This window comes from Podarcis bocagei (assembly GCF_964188305.1).
Source record: "Podarcis bocagei genome assembly, chromosome: 14".
Lineage (NCBI taxonomy): Eukaryota > Metazoa > Chordata > Lepidosauria > Squamata > Lacertidae > Podarcis > Podarcis bocagei.
Window position 1 is genome coordinate 35,894,768 of NC_138139.1, and position 17,991 is coordinate 35,912,758.

At 44.1% G+C, this 17,991-nt stretch overlaps 1 protein-coding gene across 15 annotated transcripts in view; it reads right to left on the reverse strand.

Annotated features, from left to right (window-relative positions):
• The window catches only part of RBFOX1 (RNA binding fox-1 homolog 1), a 1,500,640-nt gene that overhangs the window by 1,326,216 nt on the left and 156,433 nt on the right, over window positions 1-17,991 (reverse strand). The window lies entirely within an intron of this gene.

Consider the following 17,991-nt stretch of genomic DNA (forward strand, 5'->3'; position numbering starts at 1 on the left):
GTTCTTCCTTGTTGAGTGCCCTTCGTCATGACTGAGGATGTTGGAGAATTCCAACAAAAACAGAAATGGGAGCAGAAATTGCCAGTGTTCACTCAATCCAACAACTACAATGGACATTTGATTATGTCCCCCATTTGTATTACATTTTCTTTGTGTTGAAATTAATGGGATGGAATAATATAATGTACTTTACATAATTTATGCAACTAGGCTATGCAATTTATCCACAATTGACAGTGAGATGAATAGCATGGAATAGTGGAAGACAAACTGCAGAGGAATGGGAACAGTGATGCATGAGACTAATACAGGGGGGAATGGGGAATGATGCTTTCTTACATCACTAGTCATGGTGCAGAAAGCCATGGGGTTAGGGGATAATTCCAGGCTATTACTAGGAAAATACTTTCATACCATAATCTCTCAGCACTTCCATGTCATATACTCTCCCAAACTGTTCCACCAGTAGCCACTTCCACATGGCATTATCATCAGAGAGAAAAATATGAATCTCCAAAGGCCCCCTCCACTGGCCTGTTTGGAACCACCTGCCATCCTCACCATGACCTACCTTCTTGGTCACCATTCTAGCCAGTTATCAAAAGATCCAGGTGACTGTAATGTCCCTACCACTTTCAAACCGCTCTAACAAAGAGATATGCATGGTTCCCTCCATTATTAATTTTTTAGGAAAACACTAATGACACAGCTTCACCATTCCAGTAAGCCTTCTTGATTCATAGGAACATAGGAAGCTGTCTTATATCAGACCCATTGGTCCATCTAGATCAGTACTGTCTACACTAACTGGCAGCAGCTCCCCAAGGTTTCAGGGAGGAGTCTCAACCAGCCCTACCTGAAGATTGAAGTGATTGAACTTGGGACCTTCTGCATGCAAGGCAAATGCTGTATTGCTGACCCACAGCCCTTCCCTAAATAAGCTTTTAGGAGGTAGGAGAGGATACAAAATTTTCCTTCCATTAACTTCCTGAAGTTATCTTGGAAGCCAGGTCATTAAGTGCCCTCTTAACTCACAGTGGTAAGATTAACACGCTCTGTCGCCAGTTAAGATGGACCCCCATCAATTACAGCTTTAGATAATTAGGGTTCTGATTATAACTTGAAGGTTAGGATTTGCAAACCTGACCACAAGGCCACTTTCCATATCCAATTCATCTCTTGACTATGATGACAGGGTATAAGATCAGGGATGGAGAACCTCACAACCAAGGTCTAAATGTGGACCTGTGTAGCCCTTCAGACTCTCCTCAGACTGCAGCTTCTTTCCTCAGCTCAGACTCCTCACCAGTCCTCCTTGTGCTCTCCTCAAGTATCTTTATCTGGCCAGAATGTATCCTTGAAGCAAGACAATGCATCTGGGTTGCCTGGATTGGAGATGTTGGAGAGATTCAAGAACCCCTGCTTTCTCCCATGGCAGGGCTCTGTTGCTCTGCACACCTTTGCCATGGCCCCCAAATGGTTGCCCACAAAGGAATGTGGCCCTTGAGCTGTAAATGTTTCCTCACTTTAGGTTAGATTAGTGTGGTGTGGTGTGAGGGGGTCACTGTGGTGTGAGGGGACAGCCATGGATGTCACAGAAGATATATTTATCAATCTGTGAGCCCAAGAGAGTACTAGGAGATAATCTCTGGGTAAAGACAGTACTGCTTTTTCATGGGCAGCAAAAGTGGCAGAAGTTAGCTGGAGCAGCTGAGTTCTTTCTATTAGATTTAAGTCAGGGGCAATGAAGAGGAACTGCCCTCATCCATGCTGAACATGAAGGGAATTGCTGTAATGTACTGGCCAACGCTGCAATCCTCTGCCCACCTGGGGAGTAAGCCCAAGTGAACTCAGTGGGACTTGCTTCTGGGTAGACATGCATAATATTGCACTGTACGCGCTTAAGACATGAATGGCTTCACCTCTTATGTCAGCTGCAATGAACTCCTTATATCGCACCAGCCTCCATGCTGTATTATGAGAAAACAATACGAATTTAATTTATAGGGTTCTTCTAACCACTACAAACTTTTCATATTAGAAACACTTTCCGCACTGCAAGCAGGATCCCTACACACGCCAGAATTTCATGTGCTCATCTTGATAGGCCTGACAGCAGAGAGCAGGGGAGGGGAGCAGGCCTTCATTGATCCCCTATTTAGATCCTCTTGCCTCGCCCATGGGACCCAGCACCCACATTGTATCACTGCCCCAGGTCAGTGATAGAGCTATTATGATTTACATAAATCTGTTTAAGATATATATTTACACACACAGTCTAACACAACAAACCATACATCTTCACATGGACATTCAATTTGTAATCTAATTCTTATAAATTATGCCTGCATTCCCAAGTTGTTGATGGCTGTATGGATTTTGATGAAACATGATGGCATTATGTACTGTTATTTATTCATTTGTTGAATTTATGAACTACCTCTCCACTAGAAGACCTGAGGTGACATGCAAAATAGATAATATAATACAGTAAAACAAGCACCACTGTACACTGTTCTCTTTTACGTTTGAACCACTAATGACCAGGAGTTAGGCCTCAAAGCCAGGTGATCTTCACTTAAATGAAAGACAAACTCACTAATAAATAGGCTAAGTAGATTACATTCTGTTTATCATACAAAAATACACTTAATATGTATTATTGATTTAATAAAAAAAATTTCTAAAGGCAAAGGCACCTCTCGTTTATCTGCCTCATCATCTGCTTCTCATTACCCTCTTTATCAACATCAACAGTAATATGCTCTCCTATAAACCTAATTCAATTTTCTTAAAGGTTATTCTCATAAATTAGAAGGACAATCCTCTGTTCTCTCACCTCAGAGAGTCCCATTTGGATTTGGTGGCTAAACCATGGAGTTGCTGTTCCATTTTCCAGCCCTTGCTCCTTACGGAGTCCATTTCAAGAGGTAAAGCAACTTGAGTATGATTAATCAGAAGCAATTTGCGGTAGTAGCCAATGGAAGGAGCACCACTAAGCATTTTTCAGAGATGACTAATATCCCAGGTAGCTGGCACCTGTATGTGAAGTGAAGCATCACGAACAGATGAGAGGTAATAGAGCTTACTGTGCATAAAATGTTATTGTTTCATGGAAATAGTGTTGAATAAGCAAGCTGGAAGTAATCACCCTGAGCACTCCAACCAACTGTATAACCTTTAAACTTCCCCGGAATCCCAGCAGAAGTATGAGATTGATTAATGTCCTCAGGAGTTTATAAAGTAAGGGTGCAATTTTGCTATGTAGCTTGAACAGATGCTGGAATTTTAACATTACTCTCATTTTTGAAACTGGGCGTGATGTTCCATCTACGATGACTCTTAAAAAAAAAAAAAAGTAGAACCACATTATAACACCAGATTGACTGGGTTGCCAATTTGGCCTCTGATTTAGTGACATCTAATGAAGGACAAGATTAGTAATAATGCTCAGAATGAGGCTGTGTCAGGAGCTGTCCAAAGTAGACATAGCAGCCTTTGGCTGTCTTTGTGTGGTTGCCTCATGTGGATTGCCACCATGACTACAGGCTCCATTTCCCTATACAGTAAAGAGTTTCCAGTACTGAAATGACTCCACCCACTCAGGCTGAACATTGGCTGTCCACAACAGGAAGAAGTATTAAGGCTTCCTGTGCCAGAGTTCCATCAGATTCTGGATAACTTTACACTGCAGCTTTAAGGGAGCTGTTGCTTCAGCAGCAAAGCACCCCAGTCCTCATAAGGAAGACTTCATAGGAACTGAAGACTCTACCTCCTTCCTTGTTTTCAGCTAAGCTCTGATCTGAGCAGTTGCTTACACTGGCTTCCTCTCATCCCGAGTAGTTTTCCTTTCAGCTAGCCAGCTCTCCTGAAGCTCTCACCCAGCTCACCATCTCTTCTGCTCTGATGGCTCTGGTAGTGATTGAGCAGAGGTGGGAAGCCCATGAGAGTCATCCAGGAATTGGTCTAGATACCTCCAGTGGTGCAGTAGATCCAGCACCTCTTTGAGATATTGGTGATGCAGATATCTGCTCTACCTTCAAGGAGCCCCCAGTTTCTAGTTCTGGCCAGAGCTGAATACTGAGACCAGGCTGGACTTTTGAAATGAAAGTCCCCCACACACTCCACACACATACACTCACTCAAGTGTTGCTAAATACACATGCCTTGAGGTTAATGCAATCTATAGTGAGGGCCTCTCTCACACACAGAGAGAAATGTTGTGAAAGAAGTTGGGCTGGATATTTGGGCCAGGCAGAAAATGTGGCTATATATAAAATGGATCTTTGAAGATGTCACACTAAGTGGGCAAATTTTATTTGGGCCCAACGTCCTGTAAGGCAGGTATGAGACTCAGGGAGAGCAGAGCATCTTCTCAGGGAGAGCAAGCATCTTTTTCTCATAGTTTAACAAGGCCACAGAAAGACCCTGTTGCCAACAGTTCAGATTGCCACAACCTATTGGCAACAGATCACATTTCAGTCACAACCTTTTGTAGATCCTGGAATCCTTTATAAACTTCCCTAAAGTCTCCCACACCAAACCCCAGAGAAACTCTTCTCAGAGGGCAGCCCCCACAGACAATTTTGCAATTCAAACAATCCCACTAACATGGTCAACTATATACTCCACCCCACAGACCTTACAATTTTCAGTCAATTATCCCAGCCTTGTATTAGCCACTCCATAGAGCGCAATGCCCCACCAAAGCTGTAAACAGATCAACTTACCACTGCCACCCTTTCAGTTCAGCAACTATCAACCTGAGATTAGCCCTATATGGTAGCAATTAGCAGCACTAGGCTAATTTCTACACACACACACACACACACACCTCTCTATCCTCCATCCATAGAAGCATGAGTCACTATCAAGCACATAGTCCAGCCAGGCAAAAACACTCAAGGAGGGAGTGAAGCAAAGCTGGTGAAGGGTGTGGTCTAAGAAGAGTGGTATGATGAAGGTGGGCTGCCTGTGAAGGGTCCAAAATGCCAGGCAGAGATGCCTAGAAGGCCATCTTTGACCCCCTGGTCTGAGGTTGCTCACCGCGATCTAACTGTTGTAGATGTTGCACTGGTGAGACTTGCAAGTTCTGAAAGGTTCTCAAGAATCTCTGTATTTAGCTCACACCTTCATGCTGATGATACATTTCCATTCCTACCCTTCTCCTGGCTATATTTTTGTCTTTCTCATGCCATGTTGATGGAGTATTGGTAAGGTGACCCGAACAGATACAGGCAGGCAGACGTGCGCGCACACACACACAGAGGAATTCTCAAAACACCGTTTATAATACAACCGGTGGTAAGTGCTTGTTAAATTAAAGTGATTATTTTTGACAGTCCTGTCAGACTTTGATGATTCTCTTCTCAAAACTGAAGAGTCACTTTTCACTTTTTCTCCAGAGGCTAAAAGATACAGCGTGGCATATTTGAGGAGTCTCGATTTAAAAAGAGTGGATACTTCATCATTCTGACATCAAAAATGTTCACTAATGCTGCATTGGAGGTGAGAGGGGGGAAGGAAAGAAAGAAAGGTTAGGGGTTGAGTTATACTTCCCTTCTGCAAGTGATGATTCTGATGGTTTATAGGGCACTCTAGGCTCAGCCATGGCTGAAGTCATACTGCACCACGGTTGGCGGTGAATGAAGCATCTACACCATCACTGCTGCTGAAAATATGGGAGATTACTTAACAGATAAAAACTGGGTGTTAATTATAGATCTAGGAAGCAGTCTTTTACAGTCTTGGAAGGCTGCATTCCCTTCTGGGTAGCCATCAGAGGGTCACATGCTAGTGGGGTGCAGGGCCAGAGGCAAAAGTAGGTGGGGCAATGAAAGCGAATTTTGCCTTTGAACAGCAGGGGATTTTCTTCACATCCACACCCCTCTCGAGTCTTCCACTCAGGCAAGCAAGAGGCATGATCAGAGTTCAAAGACTTTCTGGTTCCAACAGACTTTTTAAGATAACAACTTGTTTTGTGAGATTTTTTTTTTATTGCTTTGTTTTCTTCGTTTCTGTGGATTGTTCTTATACACACTGCTTAGAAATGTAAATAATCAAATGGTATATACAGTGCTACCTCGGGTTAAGAACTTAATTCGTTCCGGAGGTCCTTTCTTAACCTGAAACTGTTCTTAACCTGAGGTACCACTTTAGCTAATGGGGCCTCCTGCTGCTGCCGCACCGCCACTGCATGATTTCTGTTCTCATCCTGAAGAAATGTTCTTGACCCAAGGTAATATTTCTGGGTTAGCGGAGCTGTAACATGAAGCGTATGTAACCTGAAGCGTATGTAACCCGAGGTACGACTGTATGTCTCTTAAATACACATTCCAGCCAGCTAAAATGCTCAAGGAGGGTGCAAATCAGCATCAGTAGGGGGGGTATGTGTCCTGGGGAGAGTTCTGAAAGCCATATGGAGAGGCCTGACTGAGGAGCTCAGTCAGCAGCACTGATACTGGTCAAACATATGCTGGTGTAAGTCCTCAAAAAGTGGCGTTCTGGAGAATGGCAGAAGTGGAGTGGGATGGGACAGGGAGAGGTTTATATCTGTCCCACACCCTGTTCATCTCAGTTATGTGTCCTAGATCAAATCCTCAAAATTTAGGCCCACACTCACCTGCCAGTTCAACTTGGAATAGGAGTAACTTGCACTGATGTAAAGGAATGAAGGGGGTGGTGGAAATGATGTCTTAAAAAATACTCTACAAAACAGGGACCAATTGCATACCTGTTGGCAGGTGAGTAATTGAAAATAACATTTTGTTTAATATTTTCTACACTATAACAGTCCCCCATTCGCTAGCCCTGCAGAAGCTAAAAACTGCAAAAGAAGAAGTGAAGGGTCTTTAATAGCCAGCCAGGTCCTCTGGGAAGCAGCAGTGGGGTGGTAAGGACTTATATCACTGCACCTCCAGCCAACACATGTAAGACCCAAGTGCTTGCAAAAACAGCTGACTCATCAGGACCCTGGGAGCGCTCCAAGGCCTTGGAGGTACACTGAGTACCTTGGCTTCCTGCCATGGGCTCTTTCCTTGAATTGCTGACTCAGACTATTTACTTGAGATCTTGATGGGGTCACTGCTGGGCTTCCTAAGTGAGTCTCAATATCTCACAATATAGGACACATTGCTTCCATTAGCTTCATTCACTGCATGAATATAGGTGAACACTAAACAAGTGGTAACTTATCAATAGTTAGACATAAAGAAGGATGCATAAAACTGCTTGAAGAAATGTCTCCATCTTAACAACTCTCCTTTTGCTTTCCTCAAAGTTCCTCAAGCAACAGGAGGTTAAAATACTTCTTTTTATATTCATGCCAATGTATCCATTGTGATGGGTTGGAAATGTTTTCCCTAAAATGCTTCAGTTGTGCATTGAACTGTCCAATTCTTTCACTGAGTGCTGCTTCTTTCTCCTTACTACATTAATCACATTGGTGGTCCCAACTATTCAGGGCTCAAGTAGCTCAGCTGTGGTCAGCATGGTGTCCTTTGCATGCTTCCAGCAACCCTCATGAACTCGGTGGAGAGTGAGGGGGGGCACCATGTAAGACAAATGATCAGATCATCTTCTCAAGAGTTACTGAAAAAGTATATACAAAAAGGGAGCTGAGCATGGTTTTCAAAATTTGAGAAATTTTAGCTCAAGCTTAAGAAAGAAATGCCGTTCTCGGATGGAACCAGAACTTCAGAGGATTCTTCTTTACAATGTCAATGCTTTAAAGAACAAGTTTTTTCCATGCTGAGAATATGGGGACAAGGGGAGAGGAGTGACCAACCTCCTATTGTATTGACTATCATCTTCCTTGTAATTACTTTCTGCAAAAGCTAAATCTATCTACTTGTCTGTTTCCATTCAATGAAGGATGTATATGGCCGTGTGTCAGGACACTCGCCACCACCTCCAATCCTGCTAGCTGATGGTGATAAATGCTTGAATCAAGAATTTCATTTCAATCCTTCTATTCGAAAATGGTAGCAATCCCACAAAAGCTCCCAATCTCCTTCTTTTTAAAGTGAATCAGCCTTGATCTTTTGATTTCTAATGCATTATTTTTATGTACTTCAGATACCAAGCGGTGGAGGGTGGGGAGAGGGGAGATGTGCCCTGCCTTCATTTACTGTCATTGGAAAAATTGAGAGACTGGAATTTAATCTCTCTGGCTCTGCTACGACACTGGGCCCCGCTATCATTGCTGCATTTCATTGTTTGCACTGTTTAGAGCTGCAAAACGCTTCATATTACCAATGCAGTCCCAGTACAGAGCAATTTTCCGCAAGTCAATAAGACACCGGCAGTTTGAAACAGCAGGGATTCGGAGCCTGCGGAGAACAAGCTCTTAGCACAATATCTTCCTTGATTTACTGCAGCACAGAGAGTGATGGATAAACAGGATACAAATCTCATGAAAACGTGGCAAGACCTCCTTTTCTTTGGTCCTCGGATTATGTCTAAAAAAAACAACACAGGGCTTTCTGAACAGAAGGTCTGTAAGGGTTGACCAGGTGAAGAAAAAAAGCCTTCCAGTAATATCAGTGGCTAGGAGGACTGTATGACATCACATAAAGTCCAGCTTAAGTCCCTGACATTTACATTGCAATCATAAACTCTTGGGATGAAAGGCCCTCTGGTTTCAATAGGACTTCCCCCAGGTCAGTGTGAATATGATTTCAGCCTTAAGAATCTATTGAAAAACCAAACCAACCAACCTGTTTTTAAAAAGATACAAACCACTCATAGACCAAATAATAGAAACTATATTTTTAGCTTAAATTCCCTCTCTCCATTGATCCACGCTGAACAAGGAAGTAACTACAAGCAGTGGTTGCAGTTGCTCATTGGGGCTGGTAGGGCAGAAGGCAGGAAGCCAAAGCAATAGGTGGAGCCAAAACCAAGGATAGAGTCATCTGGTTCTAGTTTTGATTCCATCCTTCTTGCTGCAGAGTTCTACAAGAGTACCATTGAGACGAAGGAGAAGGAAGTCACTCCTTGAATTGGATACAAGTAAGATGGTAGGCAGGTGGGGACTGTGAGGGGAGACTGTGGTTGGTTGGTTGGTTGGTTGGTTGGTTGGTTGGTTGGTTGGTGGAGCAGTGCCCCATTTGCCCTGATGCATCAGCCTCCATTGGACACAAGGCTCATATAGCCCTTGTTTTTGCCTTGGGTTTTCCACAGCAAATCATTAGGAAATGTGATTACTCTCCCCCCCCCCTGCACCCCATCTTGGTTCTAATTTTACCCCCTTTCCCAGTCACCATCTTGCCTATGCATATTCATTTCAAGGTATGCTACATTTTACAGCTCGCTATTAGGAGCTGTAGTGGGCGTAGGGATGGGGAAATCTGTCAACTTCAGTTTCTCTCATTTTCTCATTTTTCCAATCTCCACATTTCCACTTAAGTTTGCAGTTTTAAAAATAAAGGCCTCATGAAAACTCATCAGTGTTTTGGTGTGAATTTATCCTAGTACGTACACTTTTGCATGTAAGTTTTGGGCAGGGGGCTGTTACACTCATGCTCTTTTTGTGGGTTTCCTATAGGCGTCTGGTTGGCCACTGCGGGACTTGATCCAACAGGTTCTTATGTTCTTAACGTTCTCAATACAGTTCTTCTTTGGGGATTGCTCCCCCCTTCCAGGGCAAATATGGTTTGCTGTGATAGCTCAGTTATTGCCAATCAATTTTTGCCACTGGGGTTGCAGTCATTCTCTTTGGTGCAGTAACTCAAGATACCCTTGAGTTCTGGCCTGCCTCATGCCACATCAAAGCTAACCCTTCTGGTTTCTTAATCCCCTGCTGTCATGTCACAGACATTTCTCTCTCCCCATTCACAATCACCAGGGAGCAAGCCTGCAGAGAAGCAACCTTTCCAAGTTTGAAAAAACAACACAACATCTTTGCCAATCTGCATTTTCCTTCACATATTAAAATGTCAAAAGTTATGTTCAGCAGCTGTATGACAACAGATGGCAAAGGCAGAATCTAGGTGCTTTGTAGAGCTGCATCTTGGCTGGGAAACGCAAAAAGCTCAGTAAATATACTTTGCACTTAGAAAACTATTGGATCCCCTACTTTTTAAAACAATGGACCTAAAGGTAACTGAAACATAGATGTACCAAAACCTTTTTGTCCCTTTACTTCCACCGATATATTTCTGCCTTCCTCAACAATGGCATTGTGTATTTCAGGGATGGGAAACATTTGGTCCTCCAGATGTTACCAGTGGGAAAGTGCACTCAAGAAGGTCTTCTCCAACACCTGAATAGGTGTAGCCAGAAAGAGAGACGGTAGTAATCATACTTCCTCCAACTCAGGGCCAGTTCAGGTTAACCCTACCTGGACATAATGACAATCATAGGGTGGCTACTGCATTGTTGTTGTTGTTGTTTCCTTTAGTACCCTGCATATTTATAAATTTGCTGCATATGTTGTTCTGTTAGAGCTAAATACAGTGGTGGCCCTAGTTCACCCAATAGCACATGTCTTCTTTCATTACTCCAGGCATGGGTTTGAATTGTGGCTCAGAAGTCATCCTGCTTTTCTTACCACAAAGTATTTGATAGTGGCAGGGGGTTGGTGCAAAATTCTCACAGAAACCTAAAGCTCATTTTATGCACTAACCGTGAACTCTGAGGGGCCTCTTGTGCTATTTTATATATAGCAATTTTCTGATCTTAAAAACTGGTTTTCTATGGAAAGAATGTTTGCAGATTCACATTTTGGCTACTTCTGTTTGGTGATGAACTGTTGTTGTTGTTGTTGCTGCTGCTGCTGCTGCTGCTGCTGCTGGAGACGGCCAGGGCCCTGTTCTCTCTGGCAGGCCAGGTGGAAAGAACCCTGTAAGGCAGGGGACAGGTCTTCCATGGCTCACAGCCAATATGGTCTCAGTGAGAGTTCAGTGGGACTTACTTCATAGAGGTGACTGGTGCCTATTGGGACAGGTAGGGCAGAAGTCAGGAAAGCCAACAGCGGGTGGTACCAGAACCAGTGATCGTTAGAATAATCCAGTTTGAATTTTGTCCCCATCCTCCTCCTCCTTGCTGAGTTCTGCAAGCACAATATGGAAACTAAGGAGGAGAAACATAGAAAGCTGCCTTATCCTGAGTAAGGCCATTGGTTTATTAAGCTCATTGCTATCTGTACTGGCTGGCAGCAACTCTTCAGAATTCGAGGCAGGGGGCATTTCCAGACCTACCTGGGAAGACTGGGGGTTGAATTTGATGCTCTGTCAATGAGACAGACAGTTCCAGACCCTGGACTGGTTGTAATTAGGAAGGTAGGCAGGTGGGGGCTAGCAGAGGGCCATAGGTGCCAGCTCCTGGGGCCCCAAGGCACTTTGGACCCCTAGGTTGTGTATTTCTTAGGGGGGAAGACCCCCCCCCACAATGTTCAGAGGGTGTTCAGCTCCACCCCTGACTCCTCACAACGTTGAGGTGATGTCACATTGGGCCACCTCAATCATCTTGAGAAGCTGGTGCCTCTGCTGAGAGCACACTCAGGTTGGTGGGGCATCCCTCAATTTTCTCCCTTAGGCCAACCTCCATTGATAGGACTAGATCAGAAGCCTGCTTTTATGCATTGCTGAAGAGCTTACATCAGGGGTGGGACCTAAAGGTGAGCGGACAAATGGATAATATGACTTCTACCCTTCTACTGTAGGCTATATTCCCACCAGACCAAAACCAGAGGTTACTAAACACACACCTCCATGCAGAGAGGTAAAAGGCTTGACCACAGTCCAAGGATACATTCCAGTGGGACAAAAGCATTCAAGGAGGCAATGGCACAGATCAGGTAAGAGATGTGGCCTGGAGGGAAGGGTGTGGCCTGGGAGAGTCCCAATGGCCACAGAGAGAGGCTTGTGGGGCTGCCTCCTGGGCCTGAGGTTTCTGCCTCTGGCATATGTCCATACCACATTGCTAGGGCCTTATGCTTTTACTTTTCGTTCTCCTTCTGCTACACTAACATATTTGTTTTCCGTCTCTGGGATGCTTGAGGTCTTTGAGAGCATCATTATAGAAATATTTAATCAAACTCTTCATTTATTCTGTGCAACATTTGGCACTGTGGCGGCAATGGATGTAACTCCCCGATAAACACTTTATCTGGCAAAGTGCATTTGTGTATGATCTTTGATAGCTTATAAATAATCAAAAATCATGTGTCATATAGAGATGCTTGCTGGAAAAAGGAATTTGCATATATATTGTAGTCTAGTGTGACTCATTTGGCCTAATCTTTCACTAATGCTAGAAGATAGGAGGAATAATAAATATATCCCTTATGCTGGTTAGATTATGTATTGAACTCATGTTTGGAGATAATGGTCCTGGGAGGGTTAGCCAAGGAATATCTTGTTCTTGAGGCTTCCCATCTTGTCTTATTCCATCACTGTGTTCAAATGCAGAGTCTTCATTTCTCTGCCACTGTTTTGCACAGCTTCGGTCTGCCTCAAGAGGCTCCTGCAATTCCTCTGCCTATGCACGCAACTGAAAATTCTGCACCCAGTAAATACTGGAATATTTTCCCCCTCTCTCATAACACTAGAACTCATGGTCATCCAGTGAAGGTGAGTGCTGGAAGATTCAGGACAGATAAAAGAAAGTCGTTCTTCATACAGTGACTCCCACAGGAGGCAGTGATGGCCACCAACTTGAATGGCTTTAAAATGGGTCTGGACAAATTCATGGAGGACAGGGGTGTTAGTGACTACCAGCCTTGGTTGGAAGGAGTTCTGCTTCTCAACAGCAGTTGCTGGAAATCGCGGGAGGGGAGAGTGAGCTTGTGCTCAGGTCTTGTTTGAGGGCTTCCTACAGGTATCAGGTAGACCACTGTGAGAACAGGATGCTGGAGTAGATGAGCCATTGGCCTGTTCCAGCAGGTTCTTCTTTTGATCTTATAGCTGTTCCAGCCATGGCTAGCCTCCTCAGCAGTCCTTTCACATTTCTTTCTTCTCCTTAAGTCCCAAAAACATTCACCATGGGCTCCAACTTAACCACTTTTTATGCCTTGGAATATCCCTGTGCAAGGTCACCCAAAAGCATTTTAACTGCCCTCCCTCTGAGGCTGTTCATCTCAATGAGTAAAAATAAATAAATCTAGCAACAGAGACGTCATACACACACTCTCACACATGCCTATTTGAAAGAGAGGGGTGTTTTTTTTAACTAACACAGTCTTCATTGGGAACTCAAATGCCTCTCCTAACCTTATCTTGCCTTGCCAGGACATCTGTAAACATTCTGTACATGCCATTCATTTTCTATTAAGACAGCAGACTGTACATTAAATAATCAACTGCCCTCCAACCTTGATAAATAAAGCAGCAAAGAACAGCAGACTTCTTTCAGTGACCTTCCACCGCAAGCTCTCACGTCTCGCTTCTATACTTGGGAGAGATCTGTCTTGGCAGGAATTTGATGCTTGTTTAACAGTCCGAGAGGAAGGGACAAAAAAAGAGGGAGCATGTGAGGAGTGGTGGTAGAGGAACAGAATTAGATTTGTGCTCTTGGAAGCAATTTGAGCAACAACCGCTAACCCAGGCTTCACATTTTGGAAAGCCTGATGGACCTTGAATGGGTAGCTATTTGTCGTATCTTGGCTGAAGCGAGCACTGCCCTTGTGGGTCTCTGTTAAAGTCATTAATAAAGTGTCTGCAAGCACTATTATTTTTCTGTTAAGCTCTGGGGCTGACCTACAGGAAGCAATGAAGAGGCAATGACAAATCTGATTGACCCACTCTTGATTGAGGGAGCACATGCTCTGCCTGCAGAATGCCTAAGGTTCAGTCCCCAATGGCATCACCAGGTAGAGCTGGCAAAAGACTGTCACACACAGGAGACTTTCCCAGCTCAACTTGCAGGTGCCATGTATTGAACATGGGACTTTCTGGACAAAAAGCATGTGCTGTACCACTGAGCTATGGCCCTTTACTATAACCAGATAGACCAATGATATGACTCAGTATAGAGCACTTTTCAACTTCCCTCACTGAGTGTGGTGTGGTGGACACCTACAGGAGAGAGGGCTTTTTGAGTAGTGGCACCCCACCTGTGGAATAATGTCCTCTTCAAAGAGGCTCACCTGGCACATACCTCAATGCCATGTTTACATCAGACAATTTGCAATTTGTTAACTTTCAATATTTATAGTCCACACCATAACAAAGTGGTGCTTTGTTCACAGGATGACTCACAAGAAGACGCAAAACAATTTAAAATTCACAATGGGGAAAAAAGTATAATTACAGCACACACACATAAAAACCCCTGTTGCAAAGAGTAGAAAAGGTTTAAAGCAAAGACTTCGAATAAAAGTCTGGGAAAATAAAAAAGGTAATTGTCAGAGAGCACCCCCAAAATCTTGCCAAGGGCCACCCTGCAGTGAAGCATTCATATCAATGACAACACATGGGCAGTTAGGCTGTTCATTTTCAAGGGTGGAAAACATTCCACAAACATTCCACAACAGCCATGTAAGGTAGGCTAATACTTTCATCCCTGCACTGCAGATAGGAATGAGAGAATGCCAGCCTGCTTTATCATACTTTGAGCCGAATCAGACATGCAGAAATAGCATGTGGCTCTTTCATTCTTCGACTGAACCACTTCAAAATGCAGGGGAGGCATTGTTCATTTGAATGATCCATGATGCTGGGGGGTGGGGAGCCGTTGATACAGAAAACATAAAGGATATCACTACATTATAATTCTTTCCCTGAGCCTTTTCACCTGCAAGAATGTTTGTTTGACATGGTGAAATATTCAATATGTACCCCACATCTCCTTTCTGAAGTGGTATAGTCAAAAAAAGGGTCCTCCCACTCACTATTTCTGCACAGATGAACTGGCCTTTGATGATCTCACTCTGGATTTGAACTGGTGACTCCCCAGTTTACAGGCCTAGCCATTACTCTACACCAGTTTTTGAAAGTTTCTTAAAAGGTCAGGAAAATGTTTAGAACATAGAGATATATAATATATCCGGAGGGGGAGAAAGCCCAAATGGTTTCCTGAATCTCTCACTGATGAAGCAAGGTTATTTTCCCTCTTATATCTTTTCTTTTTTTGTCAGATTAGCAGCAAAGCATATGACTTTCAGAGTCACCTTATTTATAGCCCGATAAATCCTCCTGCTTTGAGGAATGAAGCAGGAACCCAGGGGAGAGACAATTAAGAAAGTCCCCCCCTCCCCTATGAACATCCCTGGGGATATATTTTTACTTCAGACAGAAGTCACAAAAACAGAGGCAAGCTCCCCTCCTCAGTTTTGTGTGTGTGTCCCCCAAGCCATTGCCTCCCACACACACTGCAATGGGCTCAGCAGGCAGTAAGGAAAGGTGGGTCGTGGGTATTTTGATGCACAAATTGGCCAGGATTTTCTCGGCGTATGTTCCCAACACTCGGGCATTTCATGGTCACCAGCACCAGTTGATTAAATGGCACCCTGCAGAAAGCGCACAGCGATTTCCCCCTCCTTGCCCTGCTAGCGCAACCATAATATTAAGAAGAGCCTTTGGTGGCCATGTTATTTTTTAAGACCTTGCTCTATCCTGGATCGACCCGAGTAGTATCCAACAGAGAGAATTACATCTTACTGCCTGCATCCAAGAAGGGCAGGAGAGGAGAAAGAAAGGCACCATTATCTTTATCGTACAAGGGAACTGGTCCTGACTCTCGGCTTAGCTACAACCTCACCTAGTGGCTAAGCCCCAAGCTGAATGGTAAGTAAAGGTAAGCACTATTATCCAGTGGGCAATAGCGGCAAGGGGCACAGTTAGAAAGAGAACAAGGCAGCAGGGCTGGGTGGCTGGGGTTCTGCATTCAACAACAGATGAATGATTCCTGATTGAACAGGTTCTCTGCTTCAGCTCCACCTTTGGCTCCACTCTCTCCCTTACCAAGTCAAGTCATTTCTTTCATCATGGCGGGGTGGTGTCAGGGGCGAACCAGAGGTCTCAGGTTCCCCAGAGGGAGGTGAGCCTGGGAGCGGAAGATGTGGACGAGGTGCCTAAGGGGGAGGGAGGCAATGATGAGAGAGCAGTTGGAATAAGCCCAGAAAGGGCTGGGGAGACAGAAAGTTCACAGGGAATGCAGGGGTTAAGCTCAGGCTCAGAATCAGGTGGAAAGATTTACGACCGCCCTCGAGAGCCATGTGGAAAAGAGAAGGGCAGAACAACGGGGCAGGAGACTTCGCCATTTTATGAGCTGTTGGAGGAGCAAACGCAGGCTTCAGCAGAGATCTGAACTGAGTGACTCTGATGGATGAACGATGTGCTAATGACCCATTGTAAATATTGTAAATAAAGACTATAAAAACTTCAAGAGGCTCCCGTGGCATCTGTGGTGAGGAGAGACACCCACAGCTCTGACAGGTGGGGAACCTCTGACCTTAGGGGCCAAATGTGACTGTCCAGGGCTCTCTTATCTGCCCCTCATAACCCTCCTCAAGCAGCACCTCATCACCCCAGGCCACCACCCCACTCTGGTCTTACTTTGCACCCCCTTGAATATATTTGCCTGGCTGGAATGTCTACATGAACTCTGATAATGAACTCTTGCTCATCTGGAGGGAGAAGTGTGTGTGTGTGTGTGTGTGTGTGTGTGTGTGTGTGTGTGTGTAAACGGGCCTACTGTACCTTTGCACTCATTTACATTCCATAAATCAGGCATAGGCAAACTCGGCCCTCCAGATGTTTTGAGACTACAATTCCCATCATCCCTGACCACTGGTCCTGTTAGCTAGGGATGATGGGAGTTGTAGTCCCAAAACATCTGGAGAGCAGAGTTTGCCTGTGCCTGCCATAAATTTACATTCATTCTTCTGTTACGATCGCAAAAACAGGAAGCATTTTTACCAGTGCTGTTTTTCTAAATAAAAAGGTTTGGAAGAACAAAGTCTGTCCCTTACAGAGCTAGACAGACCAATGGCCTGAGATAGTATGAGACAACTTCCTATGTTTCTCTTGCCACTTAAAAGTGGCTGTGTGCATGTATGCTCCTAAAGGGAAGGGCTGTAGCTCAATAGTAGAGTATTCACACCGGCATGTGATAAAATCCCCCGGCTTTGTGAAGGAGACGCCAGGGCTCTAACAGTTGTCAATGGGAAAGTCTACAAGCACAAATGCAATCTGCCCTCCTGAGGTTTCCAACATCTGGGATTCAACAGCATACTGAATCAGAACATAATGTTCATAATGGCTAGTAGCCACTGACAGCCTTGTCTTCCATTAATTTGCCTAATACTCTTTTAAAGCCATGCAAGATGGTGGCCATCACTTCTCCTGTGGAAGTGAGTTCCATAGTTTAACTATGCACTGGAAAAAGTTCCTTCTTTTATCTGTCAACTTCCAACATGTTCTCTTTTTAGGACCCATCCGATTCTTCCCATGTAAATTACTGTAATATTTTAATATTGCATTGATATATTATTTCAGATTGTCCTGTGATCTTATGGTGGAGGGCAGGTAAGAAATCTAATGAATGAATGCAGGTACCTTTCTCTTGTTTCTCCGCAGCCTTCTTTGGGCTACAGTCCTGCTGACATCACCAAATGAGTTTTCTATTAGAAGGATGTGATTTTTCCTTGCCATGATCACCTGCCATTGGCATGGGCAGTTGTGGAGGAAGTGCCCTGTGTAATTATGGTAGGACACAAGCTTTTTGTGTTTGGTGAGATCCAGTGTAAATTGAACTCAGAGTAGACCCCTTGAAATGAATGGACACAACATAGGCCCATTAATTCCAAGGAGTTGTACCCAATCCTACTCATAATAGACCAATTTAAATTAATGAACCTGACACAACCCTGTGAGGATTGAACTGCCATTTTTTGTTCTCTGTTTGGGGATAGGCTACCAAACATTTCATCCTTGTTGCCAATGTGCCTTTTTTATCTTCCATTCTTTGTAAACCTTTTCCCCCCTTTACTTTGCTCTTGGGCATTTTTTTAAAAAGCCAGTTTGAAGGCTCTTTGTGTGTACAAAG